The 25,519-nt window shown below is 36.6% G+C and overlaps 1 long non-coding RNA gene across 1 annotated transcript; it reads right to left on the bottom strand.

Annotated features, from left to right (window-relative positions):
* Nucleotides 1–10,773: 10,773 nt before the first annotated feature.
* On the bottom strand, nt 10,774–22,712 carry LOC131402726 (uncharacterized). The gene is made up of 2 exons (XR_009218924.1): nt 22,649–22,712; nt 10,774–10,869 (listed from the first exon to the last, which is right to left on the bottom strand). It is a non-coding gene; the product is annotated as an uncharacterized LOC131402726 (long non-coding RNA).
* Between the last annotated feature and the right edge of the window lie 2,807 nt (nt 22,713–25,519).

Genomic DNA, 25,519 nt, shown 5'->3' with positions numbered 1-25,519 from the left:
CCTTCACACCATTACAAAAATCATTGCTTCCAAATGCTTGACATCCCCTCCCCCTTTCCTTCTTCAGGTAACACCTTCATATTGGTTATGCCACTTGACAACTGTGTGACCTTGGAAAAATTACTTAACCCTTCTGAGACTCACATTAGCTATTTGCAAAATGGGTATAATAATATATATTTCAGAAAAGTGTTAAAATCAGATATAATACATACAATACATATAAAATACCCATACCGTAGGAGCACAATCAATAGTGGCTATTCTTATTTCTCTCATTTCCTTTCTCTTGCCCTGACAAATACCAGACTAGGCTGATAGAACACAAAGAAGAACAAGACACATTCTCTACTGTGAGGAGCCTTGCCAGGCCACAACTACGACAGTGTGACAAGTGTTGTAACATGGAGTGCGTAAAGAGCTATAGGAAAGCAGGCTTAGTGGCACAGCTGCCAAACCCACATGACTTGTTTCCAGGGAGTTGTTTATGGGATGATTGGATAATATGGTCTTTTGTATAATTTATCTTCTCTAAATCAAATGTGACATAGGAAAGTGGGAGCAAGAAGAGCAGGCATTGTGACCCTATTTATAAGAATAAAGGACAGACTAATTAACAGGTTGGGGTTAATTATTTTCTTTCAAGTATTTCTTTATCAGATAATATGAATAATTTTGGCATTTAATTTACTTGGTTTGCATCTACTTGGGGTCATCACAACTGTTTAATGAACATTTACTCTGCTTAAATCCCAGTGTTAGGTTTATCAACCCAGATCTGTGGAGCATAGAGGGTAGCTGGAGAGCAAAACACTCACAGAAACAATGAGATAAGACTCAAGCAAAGGAGGTAAGGCTTAGGTTTCTAGTTCCAGAGAGCAAAGTGAGCACATGCACTCAATTCTCATTCCTCCTCAGACCCCAGAGAAATGACCATAAAGATGTTAATAATAAATAAAAAAAACTAAAGCCACAGCAATGAAGAGAAAACATCAAATAAGATAGTTCAGCACATTTCTAGTATAAGAGACGGCAAATGGAAGTGCACTAATGCATAAAGCAGAGCAGAGGAAGCCCATATATCCCAAACTATACCACTTAGAGTATCACCAAAATGCTGCCACAGGTGTGGGAGTTGATCCACCGAATAGAGGGGCCCCAGAGGGGCACCTGGTTTGCAGGCACAATGGAGGGCAGATGGGAGAAGTGGGGTGTGACACAGAACTGATGAAAGGCCACAGTGGCCAGCCTCATGCCCCACACAGAGAACCACAGTCAGCAATAAAACCAAGTTTTTCTCTTAATATACTGAACAAACTGACTGGCGCAAGTTAATGCTTCCAGTGTAGGCAAGAGCCTCCTCAAAGTTTCCCCTTCACATTCTGGCATTTGGCAAGAATGATGAGGGTCTGATCCCTGAGAGACAAAACTCCTAATCCCATCTCCCTCACCTCTTGTTGAGGTGGTGTGGGGGCAGACCACTTAAGACACTGAGACACTTAAGTGAGACCACGTAAGATACAATCAGATCATCCATCACATTAATATGACTGGATAAATGAAGATCATCAGGTAGGTGACAAAATAACCAGCAGGAAGAAAGAGAAACATCACATTAATGAAACACAAAAATTACCTTGGATATTACATTTAGTGAAATAAGCTAGACACAGAAAGGTAAATATTGTATAATTTCACTTATATGAGGTACCTAAAATGGGCAAATTCATAGAGACAGAAGACAGAATAGAGGTTATCAAGAGCTGGAGGGTGGGGAGAAGGGGGAGTCATTGTTTAAGGGGTAGAGAGTTTTTGTTGGGAATGACGAAAAGGTTTTGGGTACAGACAGTGGTGATGGTTACACAACATTGTAAATGCATTTAATGCCAACGAACTGTACACTTATGAATGGTTAAAATGGTAAATATTATGTTATGTATATTTTGCCACAATAAAAAAAAGAAAAAAATTACTCTGGAGATTTAACAAATGGCACTTTGACAACTGGATATTCACATGCAAAGAACCAAGTTGGATCCCTACCTCACACTATATACATAAATTAACTCAAAATGGATCAGAGACCTAAACATAAGAGCTAACCCTATAAAATTCTTAGAAGAAAATATCAGCATAAATCTTCATCACCCTGGATTAGGCAATGGTTTCTTAGATATGACAGCAAAAACACAAGCAACCAAAGAAAAAATAGATAAATTAGACTTCATCAAAATGGAAAACTTCTGTGCTTCAAATGACACCATCAAGAAAGTGAAATGACAGTCTACCAAATGGCATAAAAAATTTGCAGATCATATAAGGAACTCATATTCAGAATACATAAAGAACTCTTACAATACAATAATAAAAAGACAAATAACCCAATTAAAAAATGACACTGTATCTTAACAGACATTTCTCCAAAGAATATAAATACAAATTGCCAATAAACACATGAAAAGATGCTCAACAACATTAGTAACCAGGGAAGGCAAAAAAAAAAAACCCCACAATGATATACCACTTCTCACCCATTAGAATGGCTATAATCAAAAAGACAGATAATCACAAGTATGGACAAGAATGTAGAGAAATCGGAACCCTCATACTTTGCTGGTAGGAATGCAAAATAATGCAGTCACTTTGGAAAACAGACTGGCAGTTCCTCAAAATGTTAAACATAGAGTTAGCATATGACTCAGCAATTCCATAATGTCCACGAAAAATGAAAACATGTCACACAAAAACTTGTACACAAAATTTCATAGCAGCAATATTCATAATGGCCAAAAGTGGAAACCACCCAAATGTCCATCACCTGATGAATGGATAAATAAAATATGGTGTACACATACAATGGAATGTTACTTTGCCCTAAAAAGGAATGAAGTACTGATACATGCTACAACACTGATGAATTTTGAAAACATTATGGGAGTAAAAAAAGCCAGTCACAAAATATCACATATATGATACCATTTATATGCTATGTCCAGAATAGGAAAACCCACACAGACACAAAGTAGATTAGTAGTTGCCTCGGGCTAGGGTAGGGAGAGAGAGAAAGGTTGAGGAAAGTGGAGAGTGACTGTTAAAGGGTACAGGGTTTATTTTGGGGGTGATGAAAATGTTCTAAAATTGATTGTGATGAATATACTAAAAAGTATTGAATTGTACACCTTAAATTAGTGACTTGTATAGGATGTAAATTATATTCCAATAAATCTTTTATTAAAAAAAAGTTCAATAAATGATAGCTGTTATTGTTTTATACAATTACTCTGGAGAAAAAAGATGTTTCAAGAACAGAAGAAATCTTAACTCCAAATTTTACTTACAGAAAGACTTACAGAGAGAAAGTATCTATTGAAAAAAGGGAAATGGGAACAAGATGTGTAGACTCAGTTTTCCCTCCTACTCTAATTACAATTTTTTACCCTGGAAATAATCAATGGATAACAATTAAAGGACTCTGAAAGCTGGAAAGAAGAAGGTAGACTGGACTGGCTAAGAACCTCAGGACTTGAAGAATGGCAATACAGTGCGATTCCTGAGATCCCACATATGCTGGGCTGAGCACCAGGGAATCCTGCAGCCTGACACAACAGGCATAGACAAAAAAATAAACAAACACAAAAACAATAAAAGTCTGTTCTCTCTGGGGAAAGGACTGGGAAACAGGAAGCACAACAGAGACCAAGTGGGGACCCCAACCCTAGTTCCTCAACTGAGGTACTTGTTGGCCAATTTGCCTTTAGCAGCAACTGCAAAGCCCTAATGGGCCCACCCAACCTCTGCTTCACAACCAGGGCACTGGTGGGCCAATACAACTGTAGCATCAGCAAAGAAGCCCCAGTGAGCTGTCCAGATCCCTGTTTGGCAAACCAGGCTTCAGTAGGCAGTCCAATTCACCTGCAGGAGCAGCAGTAAAGTTCCAAGAGCCAGCTCAACCCCTACTTCAGAACCAGGGCACCAGCAGGCAGTCTGATCCGCCAGCAGCAGCAGCTCCACAGCAATGACAAGCCTACCCAGCCCCAGTGCCACACCTGGGAACCAGTGAGTGGGCCGATCCACCCACACCAGCTCAGGCTGGTGTCAGGCCAGAGAGAAATGGCGTATTACCTATAGAAGAACACAAATCTGAATCGACAAGGGATTTTTCATCTGAAACTACAGAGGCCAGAGGAAGTGGTACAATAATTCTTAGTGCTGAAAGAAAACAACTGCCAATCAGGAGTCCTGTATATAACAAAAGTATCCTTCAGGAATGAAGGGGAAATAAAGACACTATCAGACAATGGAAAACTAATAAGTTCGTTAGCAGACCTACTTATAAATAATATCCAGAGAAAGCTATCTAAACAGAAAGAAAAGGATAAAATGTGGTATATACATACAATGGAATGTTATTTGGCTGTAAAAAGGAATGAAGTACTAATATATGCTACCAGATTGATGAATTTTGAAAACATTATGCAAGTGAAAAAAGCCAGTCACAAAATACCACATATTATATGAAACCATTTTTCCAGAAAGCTGAGACATTCAGAAAGGAAAGAATAATGGAATGGGAAAAGTTGAGATAAGCAGAACAGACTCTCCTTTACCTCATGAGTTTCTTTAATCAAATTTTATGGTTGAAGCAAAAATTTTCACACAACCTGATGTGCTGCTCAATTAATGCAGAGGAAAGACTTAAGAAAATTATGCTTAAAAAGTGAAAAAAGGAAAGAAAACTAAACGGAAGTAAAGTTTCTACACTTCACTTAAAGTGGTAAAATGTTGATACAGTAGAGTTTTGATAATCTAAGTATGTATATGGTAATTCCTAGAGCAACTACTAAGAAAATTTAAGAAAGCAATACACTAAAAATCATTATAAATAAATCATAATGGAATTCTAAGAAACGTCAAATAAGCCACAAGATATCCTTCAGTGGGTGAATGGTGAAACGATGGTATAGTGATACCATGAAATACTACTAAGCAATAAAAAGGAACAAACTTCATAACACGCAGCAATTTGTATCAGTCTCATGGGAATTATGCTGAGTGAAAAAAAACAATTCCAAAAGGTTATATATCATATAGTTCCATTTATATAACATTCCTGACATGACAAAATTATAAATGGAGAACAGATTAGTGGTTGTCTGGGGTTAAAACTGGGGGTGAGGGAGTGGGTGTGGTTAAAAAGGGGTAACACAAGGAAGCCTTATTATGATACGGTGATGGTACAATTAAGTATCTTGACTATGATGGAGGTTACAGAAAGCTACACATGTGATTAAAATGGTCAGAGCTCTACACACACACACATACACACACACACACACGAGTGTATGTATAACTGCTTAAATCTGAATAAGCTTTATAGACTGTACCACTGTCAATTTTCTGGTTTTCTGTTGTACTATGTAATATAAGGTATTAACATTGTGGAGGCTGAGTGAAGGATTCACAGGCCCTCCCTGGACATTTCTTTGCAATTTCTTGTGGATCTGTATTTATTTCAAAATAAAAAGTTAAAAAAAGTTTTTATTCAATTGATACCTCAAAAATTTTTGACTCTCCAAATTTGTAGTAATTGTGACAATAATTTTAAATAAAAACTAGAAAGCTATGAAAATGAGAACAAGAATGAGCTATTAGATATTAAAATGTGACTGAAAAAAAATTCAACAGAAGAGCTGGAACAAAAAGTTAAGGAAGATTCCCTGAATGTAGAGCAAAAAAAACACAAAGAAATAGAAACCATATGAAAAAAAAGAAGAGATTCAGAGGATCACTCCTTTAGGTCTAAGATCTCACTAATAAGAGCACTAATAGAAAGAATAGAGAAAATAAAGAAAAGGAAATTATCAAAGATATAATTTAAGAAAATTTCCCACAACTGAAGAAAGTCACAAAATGAAAGGGGCAACCAAATGCCAAGCAAAATAAATGAAAATAAGATTCATACAAAAACAGGTTCCCATGAAATTTTAGGACATCAAAAATAAGGACAAGTTCCCAAAAGGAGATGACCCAAAAAATGTAGTTTTATTACATCGTTTAAAGTTATAAAGGTGATAAATAAAAGAACTAAAAATAACTACTAAATATTGGGAGATTAAGATGGAAGGGAGGTTGGGGTATACAAGTGATCTTTCCAAAACAAAGAAACAACAGATACTGTGTAAAGGTAAAACATCAAGCACAGGAGTTACATCTACATTATTCAGAAATTTGGAGACAGAGGTGAAAACAGATATAGATTTAAAAAAGGCTTTTCTAGAGATGGAGAAATGGTGGAATGGTTAATACTCCCAATGGATTGTAATGCAATTGCACTGTAATCTTATCTGTATTATTTCACATTTTACAATATGCATTTATGTAACTTTATTTTTGGTGAGGAAGATTGGCCCTGAGCTAACACCTCTTGCCAATCTTCCTCTTATTGCTTGAGGAAGCATGGCCCTGAGCTAACATCTGTGCCCGTCTTCCTCTATTTTGTACGTGGGTCACTGCCACAGCATGGCTTGATGTGTGGTGTAGGTCTGTGCCCAGGAGCTGAACCTGTGAACCCAGGCCACCAAAGCGGAGCGTGCAAACTTAAGTACTATGCCACCAGGCCGGCCCCTGCGTTTATATAACTTTTATATGTAGTCAAAGAAAAAGGCACTGCATGGGGCTTGGATTTTAAGTATTCTGACTCAAAAAGAGGCCAGGGTTTCAGGATGAAGGTTGCACTAAGTGTGGAGGTCTGGGAGTGGTTGAGGGCAGGGTGTGATATTAGATCAACAATTCTGCTGAGACTCTAGCAAAGGAAGAGCAGGGAGAAATTTGGAGAAATTGCAGGATATAGGTGAAAAACAAGGAACTGAGGTGACCGTGTGGGGCCTCGAATGTCGGGATATGGAGTTTAGAATCTATCCTGTAGGTAGCAGAGAGTCAGGGAAGGTTTTAAGCAGAAAATAACACGAATGCACCCACGCTTTATAAGATCGTGTGTTCTCAAGCACAGATGATAAACAGGAGGAGAGACTGGAGACAAAGAGATTATAGTAATCATCCCATTGAGTAGTAACAAAGTCTGAGTGGTACATGGCAGTGGGGATGAATATGAAGAGACAAATGTGGATGTTGCTGCGAAGGCAAAGCCAATATGACAATCAACTGAATACAGAAGCTACTGGTGTGAGAAGAGACTACTGAAGTCCTTTCATATCCAAGATAGGGACTGTGGAAAGAGGGGCAGGTTTGAAAAGAGAAGACAACAAATTTGGCATTAGAAATGTTGGGTTTTACTTCTTTTTAAATTTTTTAAACCACTGTATTGAGAAATATGCACATACAAAAAGCTGTGCATATTTAATGTATACAACTTGATGAGTTAGAAATAAGTATACAACCAGAAACATCGGGTTTTAAATACTAGATCTGTGGAGAGATGATCACCAGGTAGTTGGAAATTCAAGTTTAAATATTAGGAAAGAATCACAATTAGAGAAACAGATTTAGAGATATTTGCATGAGAAGTCCACTATTTCCCATGACAGACCTTCCCCCCACACATCCCTTCAAGCATCCCTTCAAGCATCCTCAAGCATTCAAGTTAAACACTGAGTACCTCCTATATAACAGGTGTTGTGGTACTAGGACAGGTCCTGAAGCTACAAAAATGAATAAAACATAGTTTCTTATCTTTAGGAGTTTACATTCGAAGACCTCCAAAAGGTTTTTTTCTTTTTTGGTCAGAATCTCATAATACGTTCAAGTATATCTGCTATTGCTTACAATGCTTTTCTTTCTACTTCTCTAAACTTTACTTACAAAATGGGATTTGTTTTATTCTCTAACTAACATCAAGAGGAAACAGCAATTTCTGACTAAAGAGTGAGTAGTGAGAAGGGTTACCCTAGATGATACCACACTTCTCCAACCTCAGTCTTACCCCCAGGTACAAAAGTATTCCCTTTTCCTGAAATGAATTTGCTACAGGTATTGTTAAGAAAATCAACAGTTCTCAATTTAGTCCTCAACGTTTTGGGTTTGCAATGTGCCAATAGCCCTATGCAAACTTGAAGGAATGGACCTTTCTACAGTGCTAGCACACTCCCTGCTTTCTGGATTCTGGAAACTTCCTTCTGCCATAACCCTTCTGTGAAGGAATGAGTTGATTCGGCAGGTCTGGGTTGTTCAAACCCTGAACATTCCCAAGAAAGGCATGTTTTCAGGATGGGCCCTTGGCCGGCTTCTTGGAATGTTCTGTCAGATAAGAGTGTTTTGCATGCCTGAGGCCTTGGGCCACAGCGTACTAGTTTGTCCAGAGGGTTTCCCCTAACATTGTGGTTTATGGGGAACATCTGCTTTTTCTCTAAGGGGCTAGAGCTTGAATGACCGAGGTCAGTCATGCAGGTGCTGTACGCCCACAGGACTGACCCCCAGTGAAAAGCCTGGACACTCCAGCTTGCGAAAGCTTCCCTGCTTGGAAACGCTCTGCACGCTATCACACGTGGCTGCTGCGTAACTGCGTCTCGCGTGGCTCCACTGGGAGAGCACACTGGGCGGCTTGTGCCTGGTGTCCCCAGACTTGCCCCACGTGCCTCTGCTGGTTTTACCCTGTACCCTTTCACTGTAATACACCCCAAGTGCAAGTACAACAGCTTCCGAGTCCCGTGAGTCCTTCTAGTGAATCTCCGAGGCTAAGGGTGGTCATGGGGACCCCGATACATCTTCCTTCAAAGTCTGGGATTTCTCTCGTTTTCAGGAATTGTCTGAAATTTACTCCTCTCTATTTACTTTTTCCAACACTTGGCAGACTTTAAAGCACCTGGTCAACCCCTACACATCAGCTAATTGCAAAGTCTGACCTGGTCAATCATGACCAAGAGGCCACTGACACCATTTCAAGCAGAGGACTACATCTGACCTCTATGTTTCGCCAGTCCATGTCACCCAAGCCAGCAATGGACATGGGCCTGCCAGTCTTGGCTACCGCTTAAATGGCTGAGAAAGTGACAAGGGCACCTCACCATTTTATATCCCACCACAACTAAGCTGCCAGTAGGGTGGGGCATGACAGCTCCCAGCAATTTTCTGCTGCCAATCCTCCCCATCATCTCCCTCTCAGAAACCATACACAACTCTGCACAGACGTAATCTACCACATGGCTGCAGGAGACGAGCCTTTGTCCTTACCCTAGAGCAAGTCTCTTAGCTGCGATGTGGCTCCACCAGGGAGGCATGCCACAGACAATTTAATAGCAACATCAGAAAATGATTTCAACGTTAAAAAATACACGTAAAGCAAATTCTCTATAAAAGTCACTCTCACTCACTCTGATGTGCTTTCTTGAGTGAGACAGAAAGAGCTGCAAGCATATTGGATGTCAAAAAATAAAAATAACCCACAGCCTTCCTTATAAGTATCAAGCATAAAAAATTGTTTATATTGTTGATTTTGCTAGCCATGTGCTTTGATGTTCTCTGGCTCCTGCCCCCACACCTCAAATCTGTGACCTATTACTTTATTTTCTAAGAAAAGGATTTGAGATTTCATTGCCCTAGAGAAGTGGGTCACACATGTGAAATGCTATGTAAATGATAAACACTAGTCTTAAAATGGCTCCGAGTAACAGCACTGGGTAATATGAAGTTAAATGTATTCCCTATTTTATCATTTCTTCAATGATAAACTGCATGTCTCAAATCTGTACAGAATGTACACTTGTACTGCACTGACCCCAGTGGTAACTAAGATAAAGGCTAAATCCCCACCTTGTGTAGGAGCTAACAGGCCAGTGAAAAATTTCTATCACATATTAACATAGGGATTTTATGTTCTTGAGAAAATCTTAACATTTATTTACAAGTCTCCCAAATAGCTTCCCATCTATAAACCACAAGGAGTACTTAACATGTTTTGTTGAAGACCAGCAAAAGACTCAGAAATAGCGTGATAGAATGTAACGGAGCTGGTTGGCTCTCCTTTCTCTCATTAAAACAAACATTTATTTCTGTGTGTGTGTGTGTTTGTATATGAATGTTTTTTTAAAATAAAAGGAGCATTTCAATTTTGTAGACATGTCTTCTATAAGTGCTGATGTTGTTCTTATTCAATAAATGTTAACTGCTTGGAATCCCAGGCACACACTCAAGTTCATTCCCTTTCTCCTCAGGCAGTTTCCATAATCCAAAGCATTTTCATTTTAACAGTCCTCATTACTGGTATCATTTAATACTTGAGAGTTTGCTCAAGTCTACATCAATCTTGCTGATCCTGCAAACACTTATGTTGTTGACACAACACAATCTGAATCCATAGCTACTAAATGTAAAAAACTGAAAACTATTCCTTCACCCGACACATCACCAAGTACTAAGAACAACTCTGTCAGTCACTTGTCCCGTCACGGAGACACGGCGCTGGAGAGACGTCAAGCACAGGGCCTTTCACCAGACCCCACTCCCTTCAATATGGTGCCGTCTCATCTATCTCCCTGCCTCCCATAGGTACTGCATCTTCTCAAAGACATTTGACACCTTAAGCTTACCCACTTTGAAGAGGAAAATGTTTACCTGGAAAACATCTTGTTAGACATATCTGGCTCATACTCCCTCACTAAAAAAGAGCCCTTTACCACAAGTAAATCTTAACTAACCAGAGACGGAGAATCTTCGCCCTCGGAAAAAGCAATAAAAACCCCTTCAGAATAAAATTTCTTCTTTAATTAAGCTTTAAATGTCTTTGAATGAGGCTAAATCAAGAAATAAAATCTCTCTTTACCTGATTGGAAAACCTCATGCTCACGTTACGTTGATTCTGTAGTGGGATATAGCGCTGAACAGGATCAATGTCTTTAGGACTGATTAATTCATCAGCTGAAAAACAAAGAAGGGAAATGACTATCAAAAACGCATCTGTACAACACCATAAACCAACCAGACCTAATATATATCTATAGAACATTCCATTCAATAAGAGCAGAATATATATCCTTCTCAATGCAAATGGAACGTCTTCCATATGCTAGGCCATAGAACAAGTTTCAATAAATTTAAAAGGACTAAAATCATACAAAGTATGTTCTCTGACCACAATAGAATGAAATTAGAAATCAATAACAGGAAGAAGTTTTAGAAATTCACAAATACGTAGAAATTAAACAACGTATTCCTAAATAACCAATGGGTCAAAGAAGAACCAAAAGGGAAATTAGAAAATACTTTCTAATGTACTTTCTGATGAGATGCTTAAAATAATGAAGATATAACATAACTTATGGGATATAGGTAAAGCAATGCTCAGAGGGAAATTTGTATCTGTAAATGCTTATATTAAAACAGAAGAAAAACCTCAAACCAATAACCTATTCTTCCACGTTAAGACAGCGGATGAAAAAGAGCAAACTAAGTCAAAATCAAGCAGAAGCAAGGAAATAATAAAGATTAGAGTGGAAATTAATGAAATAGAGTATAGAAAAACAATAAGGAATATAAATTAAACCAAAAGAAGATTCTTGAAAAGCTCAAAATTTGACAAACCCTTAGCTAGACTGACCGAGAAAAAAAGAAAGAAGACAAATTACTAAATCAGGAATGAAAGAAGGAACATTACTACCAACTTTAAGGATTATAAGAGAATACTATGAACAGATGTACACCCAGAATTTAGATAACCCAGATGATATAGACAAATTCCTAGAAATACACATATTACCAAAACTGACTCAAGAAAAAACAGAAAATCTGAACAGATTTGTAACAAGTGACTGAAACTTCCCACCAAAAAAAAGCTCAGAACATATGGCTTCACTGCTGAAGTCTACCAAACAGCTAAAGAAGAACTAAAACCAACCTTTCACCAACTTTTCCAAAAAATAGTAGGGAGAACACTTTCCAACTCATTCTAAGAGGCTGGTATTACCCAAATACCAAAACCAAAGACACCACAAGAAAAGAAAATTACAAACCCAAATCTCTTCTGAATATAGACACAAAAATCCTCAACGAAAATACTAGCAAACCAAAGCCAGCAACATTTTAGGATTACACACCATGACCAAGTGAGATTTATCCCACAAATGCAAGGATAGCTTAACATCCCAAATCAATACTTGCAATATACCATTTCAATAGAATAAAGGACAAAAAACTACATGATCATCTCAGTAGACACAGAAAACACATTTGACAAAATTCAACATCCTTTCTTAATAAAAAGCATTCAACAAACTAGGGATAGAAGGGAACTTCCTCAACCTGATAAAGGGCATCTATGAAAAACTGATGGCTAATATCATACTCATGATCAAAGAGTGAATGTCCCAAAGATTAGGAACAAGACAATGATGTCCGCTCTTCTCACTTCTATTCAACATTGTAATGGAGGTTCTAGCCAGAGAAATTAGGCAAGAAAAAGTAATAAAAGGCATCCAGATTGAAAAGAAGAAGTTACAGTAATTAAGACAATGTGGTACTGGCATGAAGATAAGACACACAGAACAATAGAATAGAATTGAGAGTCTAGAAATAAACCCTTACATTTACAGTCAATTGATTTTTGACAAGGGTGCCAAAACAATTCAAGAGGGAAAAGAATAAGGTTTTTTTCCCCACAAATTGTGCTGGGACAACTGGACATCCAAATGCAAAAGAATGAAGTTGGACCTTCATTCCTCACACCATCTACAAAAATAAATGGAAAATAGATCAAAAAGTTAAACGTAAGAGCTAAAATTATAAAACTGTTAGAAGAAAATATGCATAAATCTTTGTGACTTTGAATTAGACAAAACTACGACATCAAACCATAAATGACAGAAAAAATGAGATAAATTGGATTTTGTCCAAATTATAACCTTTTGTGCCTCAAAGGACACCATCAAGAAAGCAGAATGTTAGCCCACAGAATGGAAGAGAGTATTCGCAAATCATATATCTTGTAAGGAACTTGTACCTTGAATATGTAAAGAACTCTTAAAACTCAATGATAAAAAGACAACCTAATTTAAAAATGGCCACAGTACCTGAATAGACATATCTGAATAGACATTTCTCCAAAGATTTACAAATTATCAATAAGCACATGAAAAGATGCTCAACATTAGTCATTTGCGAAATGCTTATCAAAACCACAATGAAATACCACTTCACATCCACTAGGATGGCTATAATCAGAACAGACAAGAAGAAGGGTTGGAGAGAATGTAGAGAAATTGGAACCCTCATACATTGCTGGTTGGAATGCAAAATCGTTTAGCCACTTTGGAAAACAGTCTGGAATTGCTCAAAATGTTAAACACAGAGTTACAATATGACTCACCCCTAGGTATAGACCATACATTTCACCTATTTAAAGTTTACAATTCAGTGGTTTTCCACCCCTAGGTATATCCAAGAAAGCTAAAAACATGTCATTTTATGAATGAAACAATGTCAAACAATAATTTGTACATGAAAGTTCATAGCAGTATTACTCATAACAGCAAAAACGTGGAAACAACCCAAATGTCTATCTCCTGAGGAACGGATAAATAAATCAGATGTGGTATATACATACAATGGAATGTTATTCCACCACAAAAAGGAATGAAGTGTTGATTGATACGTGGATGAACCTTGCAAACAGTGAAAAAAGTGAAAATAGCCAGTCACAAAAGGCCCCACAATATGAGTCAAGGTACATGAAATGTCCAGAACAGGAAAATCTATAGAAAATAGAAAGTAGATTAATGACTGTCTAGTGCTGGGGTGGGGAGTCAGTCTTGGTGGTCTAGTGGTTAAGATCAGGCGCTCTTCCACTGTCGCCCAGGTTCGTTTCCTGATCAGGAACCACACGACCCATCTGTTGGTTGTGACACTGTGGCAGCTGGGTGTTGCTGTGATGCTGAAAGTTATGCCATTGCTATTTCAAATATCAGCAGGGTCACCCATGGTGAAGAGGTTTCAGCAGAGCTTCCAGGCTAAGACAGACTAGGAAGGAGAACCTGGCCACCCACTTCCAAAAAATCTGGTCACGAAAACACCATGAATAGCAGCAGAACATTGTCTGATATAGCTAGGATGCTGGGGGGAACGGTGAAGTGATTGGGGGGAAGTGGGGGGTGACTGCTAAAGGGTATGAGGTTTTTTGGGGGATGATGAAAATTAAATTAATTAACTGTTTGTAGTGAAAGTTGCACAATTCTCTGTGAATATACTAAAAACCACCGAATTGTAAACTTTAAATAAGTGAAATGTATGGTGTGTAAATTATACCTCAATAAAGCTGTTCTAAAAATAATGCATTTGCATTCTCAAGGAAGGAAATCATTTCACTAAGGGGAGTCAAAGTGTCTGCTGATGCTAAATTCTACAATAGTCTTCTGAGATGGGACGTTTTTTCTGGGGCACTGACCAGCATGACGGTAATGTCTCCAACTGCTGCTATACTGTAAACACGGAAGCTCTTTTCATGTGGTAGTCCCTTGTGGCAACTTTTGATAAAATCCAAGGATACAACAAGGAACGCCACTTAGATTTTTGGGAGGAGAGGTTGAGAAGAAGGTACTAAGTCAGTGGTTCTTTGCTGTCTTCTGCTCTAACACACCTGAGAGGCCCATCAGCACCTGAGACTCACTGAGGCAGGGATTCTCCCTGGGCCTGGAAGAAACTAAGCTGGGGAGGAGAGAGTCGGTGGTGGGAAACCACAACTCAAATATAATTCTGCATAATCTCGTCAGAGGACAAGTTGGCAGTATTACCCAAATTTACAGCAAGCATACTCTGACCCAGCATTTGCACATCTATCAAGTTATCTTATTATGCTCAGACATGTGAAACATAATTAAATAATAACATCGAAAAAGGAATCCAACTATTCTAAAGTGAGTCAGCACACTTTTTTATTTTTACCGCACTTAAGTTATGAAAATGTGCTCATTTCACTCTTGATCTTCAATTCTATATTGATCACATAAAAACGACACCATGCTGAGTTTTGTATAAATTCACCCACGTAAAATATTTACTAAAAAAAAGAAAAAAATTACACCTCATTTTCCATAGCTTTTTAGGTACTGCTTTTAGACAGTGAATAATTCTAAAAAACAGAACAGGGAGTTAACCACAAAAATGCTTATAAATTTCTTTGCAGTTTTGGGAATGTTTCTCATTATATTTCTATTTGAGGGTAACCTCAGGGCACATGTGCAATGTTATCCAACAGGCAAAATCACCAAAAGTGTTTATAGTAACACTTGGAAGATGTTTTTAATAATAATAAAAGTGATATTAAAAATAGAATAACAAAAAAAGGAGGAGCAGCCACAGAAGCCACTGCTGCCTCTGCAACAGCAGCCCTAGCAACACTCACACAGAACTGACTACATCCCTGGCAGTATGTCACATGTATTAATTCATTAATCGTCACAACAACTTTATCATTTTACAGATGATGAAATGGAGGTACTGAGTGGTTAAGCAACTTGCACACGGCTGGTAAATGACAGAGCTTAGATTCCAACACAGGCAGTCTCTCTCTGGAGTCGGGGTTCTAAACCACATACAATTCTGTCCTTTGAGAACACTGACATTCTATACAATACAGATGGAAGAGACACCAGGAGGAAGAAACAATAAACAAACAATTTAGACCTTGATATGTTATACTTTCCTACCCAAATCAGGGAGCATATTACAGAACATTCTTCTCTCTGAAAAAAAATATACTTTTGCAAAATTTAAAACAAACCAATACAGGCTTAATTATGGCAAATATCAACATATAATTCCAATTTATTACTATCATTTTAGCTCATGATGCAAGGTTGACCATGATAGTCTAAATAGCAGCAAATTATTTCCCTATTTCATTTGTCTGATCATTGAGATGTGGAAAAATTTCCACTACCAACAAGCATTTTACATAATTGATGTTTCACTGTCATTCTATAGAAATGAAATTCTATCTTTATTATTTTGTTATTTATAAATGATGACAGATAAATTAAGAAATCTTTATATCCTTGGAAAGCATAAATGCTAACGTATAAAAATTGATATGAATCAAATAGTTAACCAAGTCTTTTGAAAGTTTATTTCTTTGTACTTCCTTCTTATTTCTCTCTTTGTACTGCACCTGCGTATCTAGCTTGATGTTCCCCCACTTATACCACGTGCTTGTCTATGTCTCCACGGGCTGTATGCTTCTCACTCATAGCTGTACCCCACTACCTAGCACAGCATCTGGCATACAGTAGGTACTCAAGAGACTTATTAACCAAAATAATAAATTGGTGAGTTAACAAATTTGGAAACATTAATTGCCATAATCATTACTTTAATTTCCATAGAGGTAAAAGTGACAGGTATTTTAAAAGGTCAAGTTAACAGACATACATTTTTTTCACTGCACTGATTTTTATCACTCAGGAGGCAAAAACGGAGCTCCTCACTGTGCTAATTCCGTGACACCAGCTTTCTGGTGAAGTGTGAGAAGCCTGAAAGAACTTACACCCAACCAACTACAGAACTGTTAAAGGGAAAATGAGACAACAGGAGAAAAGAGCAATTGGCTTCCTACATTTCACAATACAGTACCAAAGCTCACAGAAAATCAAGCATTTCTGTAAATAGGGATAGCTGTCTTTAAATCCTTAGAAGACAGATTAGGTTCATTAATATTTGCACTTTTTTATGCATAGAAAGGCTTATAAATCATACCCTGGGTTCACCTCTAACAATAATTATTGAGGGTAAAAAGAAAATATTAAGGAGAATTTTTGTTTCTTTAATGAAATGACAATTTAAAGGAAATTTAACAGAGTGATTTTTTATCATGACACCAAAATCACATAGGACACACTAAAACAGGCTCAGCAGCTAATTTATGGGGTAAAATTCTGTGCTGCAAAGCCTGGTTGACTCTCAGGGGCAGGGACACATGTTAGTAACACATGTATTAAGAAATGAGCTATGAAGAAAAAGAAAATGTAGATCTTCAACCGAATACATTATACCAAAAAATTTCAAATATATAATATATGTTTTTAACTCGATTAACAGTGATGAACTTTCAAAGATTAAATGTTAAATTCTATGGCAAAAAGTTAAATAGAAAAACAATGAAACACCTGAATATATAAAGACTTTAAATTTCATTCATCAAAAAACAGAACAAACAAAGTTTAGAGGCAAACAAACTAGGAAAATGTCAGAGAGGTTTAGTATACCTAACATATAAAACATTTATGTAGACTGATAAGAAAAATCGTAAAACCAAGGTTAAATGCGCAAAGCAGATATCCAGACAATTCACAGAGGATACAGAAATGACTAAGAAATATGTTTTTAACAATCAGCATGTCAATGAAAACAGGATACAAATTAATTCTTATTAGGTCACCAAAGTTTTTATTTTTAATAAGCATATTTACTGCCACAAAGGTTACAGGTGACACAAGCACCTCAAAGACTCCTGAATAAATCAATCAAATCTCTGTCAGTCACGGGCTGGGTGACCTCGGGTGAGGTGCTGAGCTCTTCTGAGCTTCAGTTATGACACAGAGTACCCATCTCATAGAGAAGTTAGGAGGATTACTTAGGACATTATTTGTAAAGGGTAGAGCACAGAATCTGACACATTTTAAGGCAGGTATTATTATTGGCATTTCTGGGAAATAGTTTGACAATATGTATGCAGTCTTCTCGAACTCTAGGCATCACTGCTTTCATATTCATTGTCACTAATATATTTGAGGGTGGGATCATAAATTTTTTATACAAGTTTTCTAGACCTAGTAGCAATTCAACTAAAAATTTCAGTTTCAAGAAAGCTAGTCATTTATACAATAAGCTAAAAGAAGAAAATCTTCCTACGTGAAGCTTTTCAAGTAATACTGTATTACATGTGCTCTCAAGATGTTTATAATGCCCACTGCACAGAAATCCCATTATAGGTCACTATCAATCACAAGGATACCATGAAAAGGATAACAAAAGTGCTCAGAAATTGATGTCTTTCTGCTTGAAGTTTCCTGAAGTGTAACAGATGGGAAATCTTTCAGCAACCACAATTTATAAATATATCTGTACTCTTATCTATTCATTTTACCTTTACTGATCAGTAACAAAACACATGTTATACTGAGCAATAAAATTAAGTCAACTGCATTTGAAGTCAACGGACCAATGAAAATCAAGACCTCAGTTTCGTATGACCTCATGCACACTAGGGGTGTGATCACTGATTTACTTTAACTTTTAAAAGCATTAAATTTCCAGGCTTAATAAGTGGCTTTTATATTTGAGGTCAATTGGGCAAGAAATATCATGAATGAAATCAAATGCAAATGGACTTATCTTAGTTACAAACACTGGAATTAGGAAGCGGTATATCAGAATAACTAGGCTGCCCTCAGAGGACAGAAATATTTCCTAGATTGTCACATTCCTTTCTTGCTGTAGAGCTACTGGATATCACAGTGACTAGCACAGAGGAGGCCTCTACAAATAGTAGCTGAATCATCAAGCAGATGAGTGGTTATGGAGCAACTAGGCAAGCATTCTCTTCCTGTGATGTTTTGTGGCAATGGGAGTACTAGCAAGGAGGGCCCAGGAGCATCCTGAGTTGCCTGGTTAACAAGAACTAGGCAACATATTTTCACAAAACCATATCCTAAACGGTGGCTGAGAGAGGGAGGGAGGGTAGAAGGGCAGGAAGTAGAAGAACCATTGAAGTATGTAGTTGTCCCACAGTCAATGCTTTATGTATATTTCCTCATCAGTTAATCTTTCTGACATAAAAATAAAGAAACTGATGATCACAGAAGGTAAGAAAATTCTTCAAGTCATATAAATAGTAAGTAGTAGAACTTATATTCAAACCGTGAACTGCCTAGTTCCTAAGTTTAGGACCCCAAAACTCTTGATCTTTCCACTACAGTCAAAGAAAAACATGAAGAAAAGGAAAAAAGGAAGAGAAACTAGGGGAGAAGAAAGTGGAGGAAAAAGACGATAATGTCAGAGAAATAATCTATATCACGTGGCTACAAGTTTGCTAGGTATTAATACTCATTTAAAATATAGTCTAGCGGAAAATAAATTGAGTTTGAAACAATGACTTACCAAAGAACTTTAGGTACCCAAGAAATTAAGTTGGGAACTTTATATGTACATAACACTTTGGATATTTTAAAGTACTTTTATATCCATTTTATCACTTTAAAAGTCTCTGAATAAAACTCCCAGGAAATTAAATAACATTCATGCCAAAAAGACAAAAAGTCTTCACAAAACTCAAGAAAAATTTCATTCACCTGAATATTTTGGGAGTTTGTGTATATTGGAGAGAAAGGTGTACTTATTAAAATTACTCAATAATTCAAGCTTAATCAAAGAACATGACTGACTTTAACTCCTGATGTTTACTAATAATGTTTTCAAAGTATCCATTCTAAAAAAATCCTTCTATTCACCTGTCTTAAGTTATACAGTATATAAAGCTCTAATCTTTAATGATTTGGGATCTTACAGTAGGACCTACATGAAGGTCATCACTGTCAATGTCCTACGTACAGAGAAAGGAAAGTCAGTTGCATGTATATTGAAAAGACAAGATAAAATCTAGAAGTCAGATATTTTTTAAAGCTAAACAACTGATATGTTAGTTTCTCTTTTTAGAAAATACTAAGAAAACATATTAAAGTTAAGTAATGGCTTTGGGAAAGTTTTAGAGTAAAGTTGTCATTAACCTTATGTTATCTTATATTTCCCTACTTTTCTTAACCTCAGAAAAGAAATGCAATCCAAAGAACTTTTATGTGATAAATACTTTTACAGTTATTTTTGCAAAGAACTCAAAAAGTACACTGCTTTCTACAGACTGATCATCTCTTACATGGATAGTTTCTAAACTTCCAAATTTAAATAACAATTGTAGGTATAACAAATGATCACTTTATTCTAAGACAAGACAAATGTATCTTAAAATATGTCTCTGGTTTAAAATAAACATGTTTACAATTTATTCACCCATTTTATAGCAAACACTGATATTCTAAAAGTCTAAATTTTCTAAAGAAAATAAAAGAAATACTGTAATAATTAACTATTTTCTAAGAACACAGTGGGTAGGTCAAGCCTTCGGCCAGGAAACACCATATTGAGTCTTTTTGCTCTAACAGTGGAATACAAGTCACATAGTTTTGTTGTATAATTATTCACTAAGGCATACACAGAACAAAATATTCATAGTGGATTTCACTGGATACAAACTGGCCTGAATTAGTAAAAGTCATATATTCCAGAATATTTTTAAAGATTTACTGTTCTATTATTTTCACATAACTCCAATCAATTAACTGTCCATAAAATGTTGCCAAGCAGATATCCAACTGAGGCTTCTTTAATGAATAAATAAGCCTTTGTTGGTAAATGTGGCGTCTAGAATGCTGATTAACGTCCACAGAAGTGTGTTGGTTCTTGGAGCAAGTATACAATAGCTAAGAGTGAGTTGTCAACCAGAAGACACACAGCTAGGTAAGAGTGCTAAAGAATATGCAGCATCTCTTTCTCAGGGAAGACAAGCATGTTGTTTCCTAGTTTGCAACACACCCTCTGCATGTTCTCTACTGCCTTTGTAGAAGCTCAGCAGGGAAGAAAAGAAACTGACTCTTTCTTTGAAGGCTCTTTCTTCTTTTTGATCGTGAAACAGATCAAAGCATGACCTACACTATTTCTGTTCACTCTGGTCTTAAGATAAGAAAATGGTATCTAAACTCAAAATCTGTCTACACTGAATACATTAATTTTGGAGTAAAGAAGGTCCAATGCTTTTTTACTGATTGATATTGTTTTCAATTTTTTTCTTTTTTTTTAAAGCTCAATTTGCTTATGTAGAGTATAGTCAATTCTGCATTCCCAATTCACTAGGCTTCTCAATTTTATCCACAGGCTTTGCTCAAATAGCACTTTTTCTCACTGTATCAAGCTCAGGCTGAATATACAGCAAGAAGCAGAATGAAGAAGGTTTAGATCTCAAATCCCATATCCCAGGCACCAGTTTTCAGCCTCTGAATCACAGAAAAACTTCGTTATGCTCGTTTGTAATTTCCAAGTATAGTACTTAGGATTCTGATGTTAAAATTCTTGTCCTTAGGTAGGTTAGCTACTCCTCTACTATAATATGTTTTATTTAGCTGTGAGTATCAACAAGGCTTCTTCATATTCATGTTAGTGAGAAGGAAATAACATTCTACCCAGAGATAACCTTACCAACTAGGCTTGATTCTAAGAACACTACTTCATCTATATATATTTGTCTGTTGGAAAATCTAAATGCAAAACCTGTATAAATAATATCAACTCCTTATTAAAAAGCTGTCCTTTTAAAGGAAGAAAATTTTTCTACAGGTTTTAAAATTAGGATTAAGTTTATATGGAGACCCAGAAAATACAGTTAGGAAAAGAACAAACTGGAAACAGCATTAAGTTAATTTTCTCTTCTTTGGTTAGCTTCTATTTGCCCTTATATATCATCTGTGTAAAGCTTGAATTGGAAATCTGGACTTTGAAACATTCTTCCCTAATGGTATGGAAAAAAAAGAAACCAAAGACAATAACTCCTACAGCACAAATTTAGCATTTACACAGTAGTACTGGGGACAACAAAGACAACAACAGTATTTCACATAGCAAGCAGTTCTTTTAGTACAGGTACAGTATTCACGATCAGCCTGTTTCATAATCTTTTTGTCATAAAGGAATTCTGCCTCTAATAAGATAGCCTTTTTGATGGAAATGCTAATACTATTTTAAATTTTAGCAAGGAATCGCACAGGAAGAGGCATAATAGTTCTTTGTGTTCGTTAAATTAGCCTTCATTTCAATGTGTCCAAAGAGTACTTTTATTCAGCTGAAGTTTTAGGAAAAGCTAAAGAATAATTCTTCAAAGAATTATGAATAATGCTCCCATTAAGCCTCTAGCAAACTGAGTAAATTGCCAATGTGTATTTACCGGAAAGAAGAAAACTCTGGGATAACCAATTCCTTTTGGCAAGTGGTTTACTAAAGCTATGACCAAACATGATTGCTATATTAAATCAGAATTTTATTACATTATATAAAAGTAACTCAAAGTTCCCATAGGCTTCTGTTAGAAACCTATCCACTAAGCTGAATGCAGCCCTCTAAATGATAATGGTACCCACACTATCTGACTTTCTTCCCAGAAACCGTCCATCATCATTCAGTGAAACAGACATATTAATATACCTTTACATACTAAGAAACTCCCCCAAGACCTCTTAGCAGCATGAAACGCCAGGCAAACACAAGAAAAATGTCTGCAAAGACCTACTTCTTTTTTTTTTTTTTTTTGGTGAGGAAGATTAGCCCTGAGCTAACATCTGTTGCCAATCCTCCTCATTTTGCTGAGGAAGATTGGCCCTGGGCTAACATCCATGCCCATCTTCCTCTACTTTATATGTGGGATGCCTGTCACAGCATGGCTTGATGAGCAGTGAGTAGGTCCACACCTGGGATCCAAACCTGCAAACCCCAGACCACCGAAGAGGAGTGTGTGAACTTAACCACTAATACACTGGGCCAGCCCCTGACATACTTATTTCTAACGACTTGATAACAAGAGATAAAATTGTTCCCAACCTTCTCCACTTACCCAGGAGTTTTGCGATGATATAAAGGGCTTGTCCCCAAAGAAACAGTTTTCCATCACAGCCACAGTTGCTAGGAAATCGCTTCTGACTACCAGGGTTTCTTTTTCAGATTCTACAAAATCAGCTGGCACATAGTAGTACTTTGGTACAACAGGATAACCTATGGAGTTTAAAAATAAATATTTAAAATACAACGAATCAGTGTCCTTCCCAAATTTTCTCTTCAAGAAATTGCAATAACTAGAAAGGAGAGAGAAAGGTTGTAGAGGAGGTAACAGATTTGATAGACTACAGAAAATTGGATATTTTGGCTCCTTTCAGAAATTGCAAGTGCAAAATGCGGAAAAAGCTTCCTGACTTTAAAACCCTAATTTGACAGCATATGTTATGCTTTAGCCAACAATGTTAACATATCTCCTTTAACAACATTTAATTTTAACACCTTTAAATGAATCAACAAATATACAGTACGCAAATATTTAGAGCCATTGAAGAAGCTATTTTTAATAGCATTAGTCTATGGAAGTTTTACAAATGAGATACCGTATAATCTTAAATGAAGAATTATAACCCTGAGCCATTACTTAGAGGGAAGAAATCCTCATTTTAATCATTAAACCCATTATCTACCATTCAATATCACTGAAGAGAAAAAATCCATCTTACCCTGTGAGCAAACTGTTTAAAAATATTCCTTGGTAGAAACTAAAAATTATTATTTAAAGACTAGAATCTCTGTGGATGATGTAAAGGGGGAAAAAACCCCAATTCCAGTAGAGTGCTACAGAAGACTTTTTGCAATATCAGCCCATAGTAAACTTAATGTCCCTCATTTCCCTAAAATTTGCTTCCTTCTTCATGCATCAATCAATCACGATATTTGTGTCTAAAACTAGTAAAAAGGTCTATGATTCACAGGGAGTAGTCTGAACACCACTTTCTGAACATGATGAAGCCTAAAGTGTGGTCCACTAAACCACCACCTCAAGGCATCAGTGATTTACCACTGAGCACTAAAAGATCTCATTCAAGGGATTTTAAATATCATATGCATTACCACACACATTACATTATTTCTCACATTGCACAAGTAATTATTTGGAGCATAAATACATAAATAAATTAATTAATTTTTATTTCAAATTCAATGTTTATCCATAAACATTTCACTACTTTAACATTACAAGTATTTTAAAGGGTAAGCACATACTGTGAAGTATTTAGGGTACTTGTGGAAAACCCTAAAGAATATCACAAACTTCATGTGATATAGGAACAGGGCTCAGTGCTGTAACCGCCAGTTCATGCATTGTGCCCATAAGCCATCCATTTTTTACCAACAAATCATATATATATATATATATTTTGTGAGGAAGATCGGCCCTGAGCTAACATCTGCCAATCCTCCTCTTTTTTTTGCTGAGGAAGACTGGCCCTGGGCTACCATCTGCCCATCTGCCTCCACTTTATATGGGACACTGCCACAGCATGGCTTGAGAAGCAGTGTGTCGGTGCACGCCTGGGATCCAAACCGGTGAGCCTCCGGCCGCCGCAGTGGAGCACGCACACTTAACCGCTTGCGCCGCTGGGCCAGCCCCAATAAATCATAATTTTTAACTTCCAGATAAATATGTTTTCAAAGCTGTTCACTTATGAGAACATATTCTCATTTTATTAATACTTCCAAACCCCAAAGATATTTGGAACTTCTTCTTTGGAATTCCTTTGATAACTAGTTTTCTAGTCATACAGAAAAATCAGTTATGTTCTTTTATGGGCCCTGACGGTGTTTAACTGCAACCAACATACTACTCATAAGATGGGGCCTTTTGACCATTTCTAAAATATTAAACCCATCCTCAAAGGATGACATTTTAGCATCACAGCAGACATTCAAAATAACATGCTAAAAGCCCTAGAAGCAACTCCAAAGAGGAGGCCAGAATGTTCTTGACAATGGTAGTACCTTTAGGCTAGGACAGAGCCCCTAGCTGGCCCTCTGGAGGGGGCAGCAGTCACCTGAACATACCATTTCTGGTGACCTGAATAAAAATCAGTCATTTTATATTATTGCCGCACTGCACAGAGTGGAGTTACACAGTAGATAACAGATGAAGAACCTGGGCCTAGCCAACGAACTATTTTCCAATTACTACAGCCATGACAACCTAAATTCGTCTCCAGCCTTGTATTGCCTAATGAACTCCTTTTATAAAAACAAATTTATTATAGCAAATTAATAAATTATTCTTTCTAATTCATTCAAGATCTCATTCATTCTTTTCAATTTAAATAAATTGTTCTGTTTAAAAAGCAATCATTTACGTATTTCAAAGGAATGTGAAGGAAATATCAGGAGGAAGAATTTCTTGAAAAACAAGCCAATTATGCCGTCTGTGGTCTGATGAAGCACTGGAGTCAGGAGGTCCTGATGTTCCTTTACTTGGTTGGGGTTGCCTCTAAAAACTCCTAAAATGTAAAATATAAAATCCGACAGCATCTGAGCTCAATAAGCACCACAGAAATTTTACCTTAGGAAAATCTATTAGCCCAGTTATAATTATTTTGGTAATTTTCTACATAAATGATAAAAATAAAATTGAAAAAGGTAATGCAAACGTGTGTGATATTTTTTCAGGAAATTGATTTTAGAAGGTCATGTTAGCATTTAGAATCGAAAACAGAATTTTAATTGAAATATCTCTATTTATATGTGTAAATATTATAGATATTCACCATGTTACGAATTATGGTATTCGTGATTTCTATTCATAAAAAAACTTCTTTGCAAATATGAAAATACGTTTGCATCATTTTTTAAATAAAGTATTTCTTTAATTCTTTAAATTCTTTGATAGAAAATGATTTAATAT

The sequence above is a fragment of the Diceros bicornis genome, unplaced genomic scaffold (assembly GCF_020826845.1).
Source record: "Diceros bicornis minor isolate mBicDic1 unplaced genomic scaffold, mDicBic1.mat.cur scaffold_241_ctg1, whole genome shotgun sequence".
NCBI lineage: Eukaryota > Metazoa > Chordata > Mammalia > Perissodactyla > Rhinocerotidae > Diceros > Diceros bicornis.
Note: the sequence above shows the minus strand (reverse complement) of the source record. Positions and strands in the feature narration are given on the sequence as shown.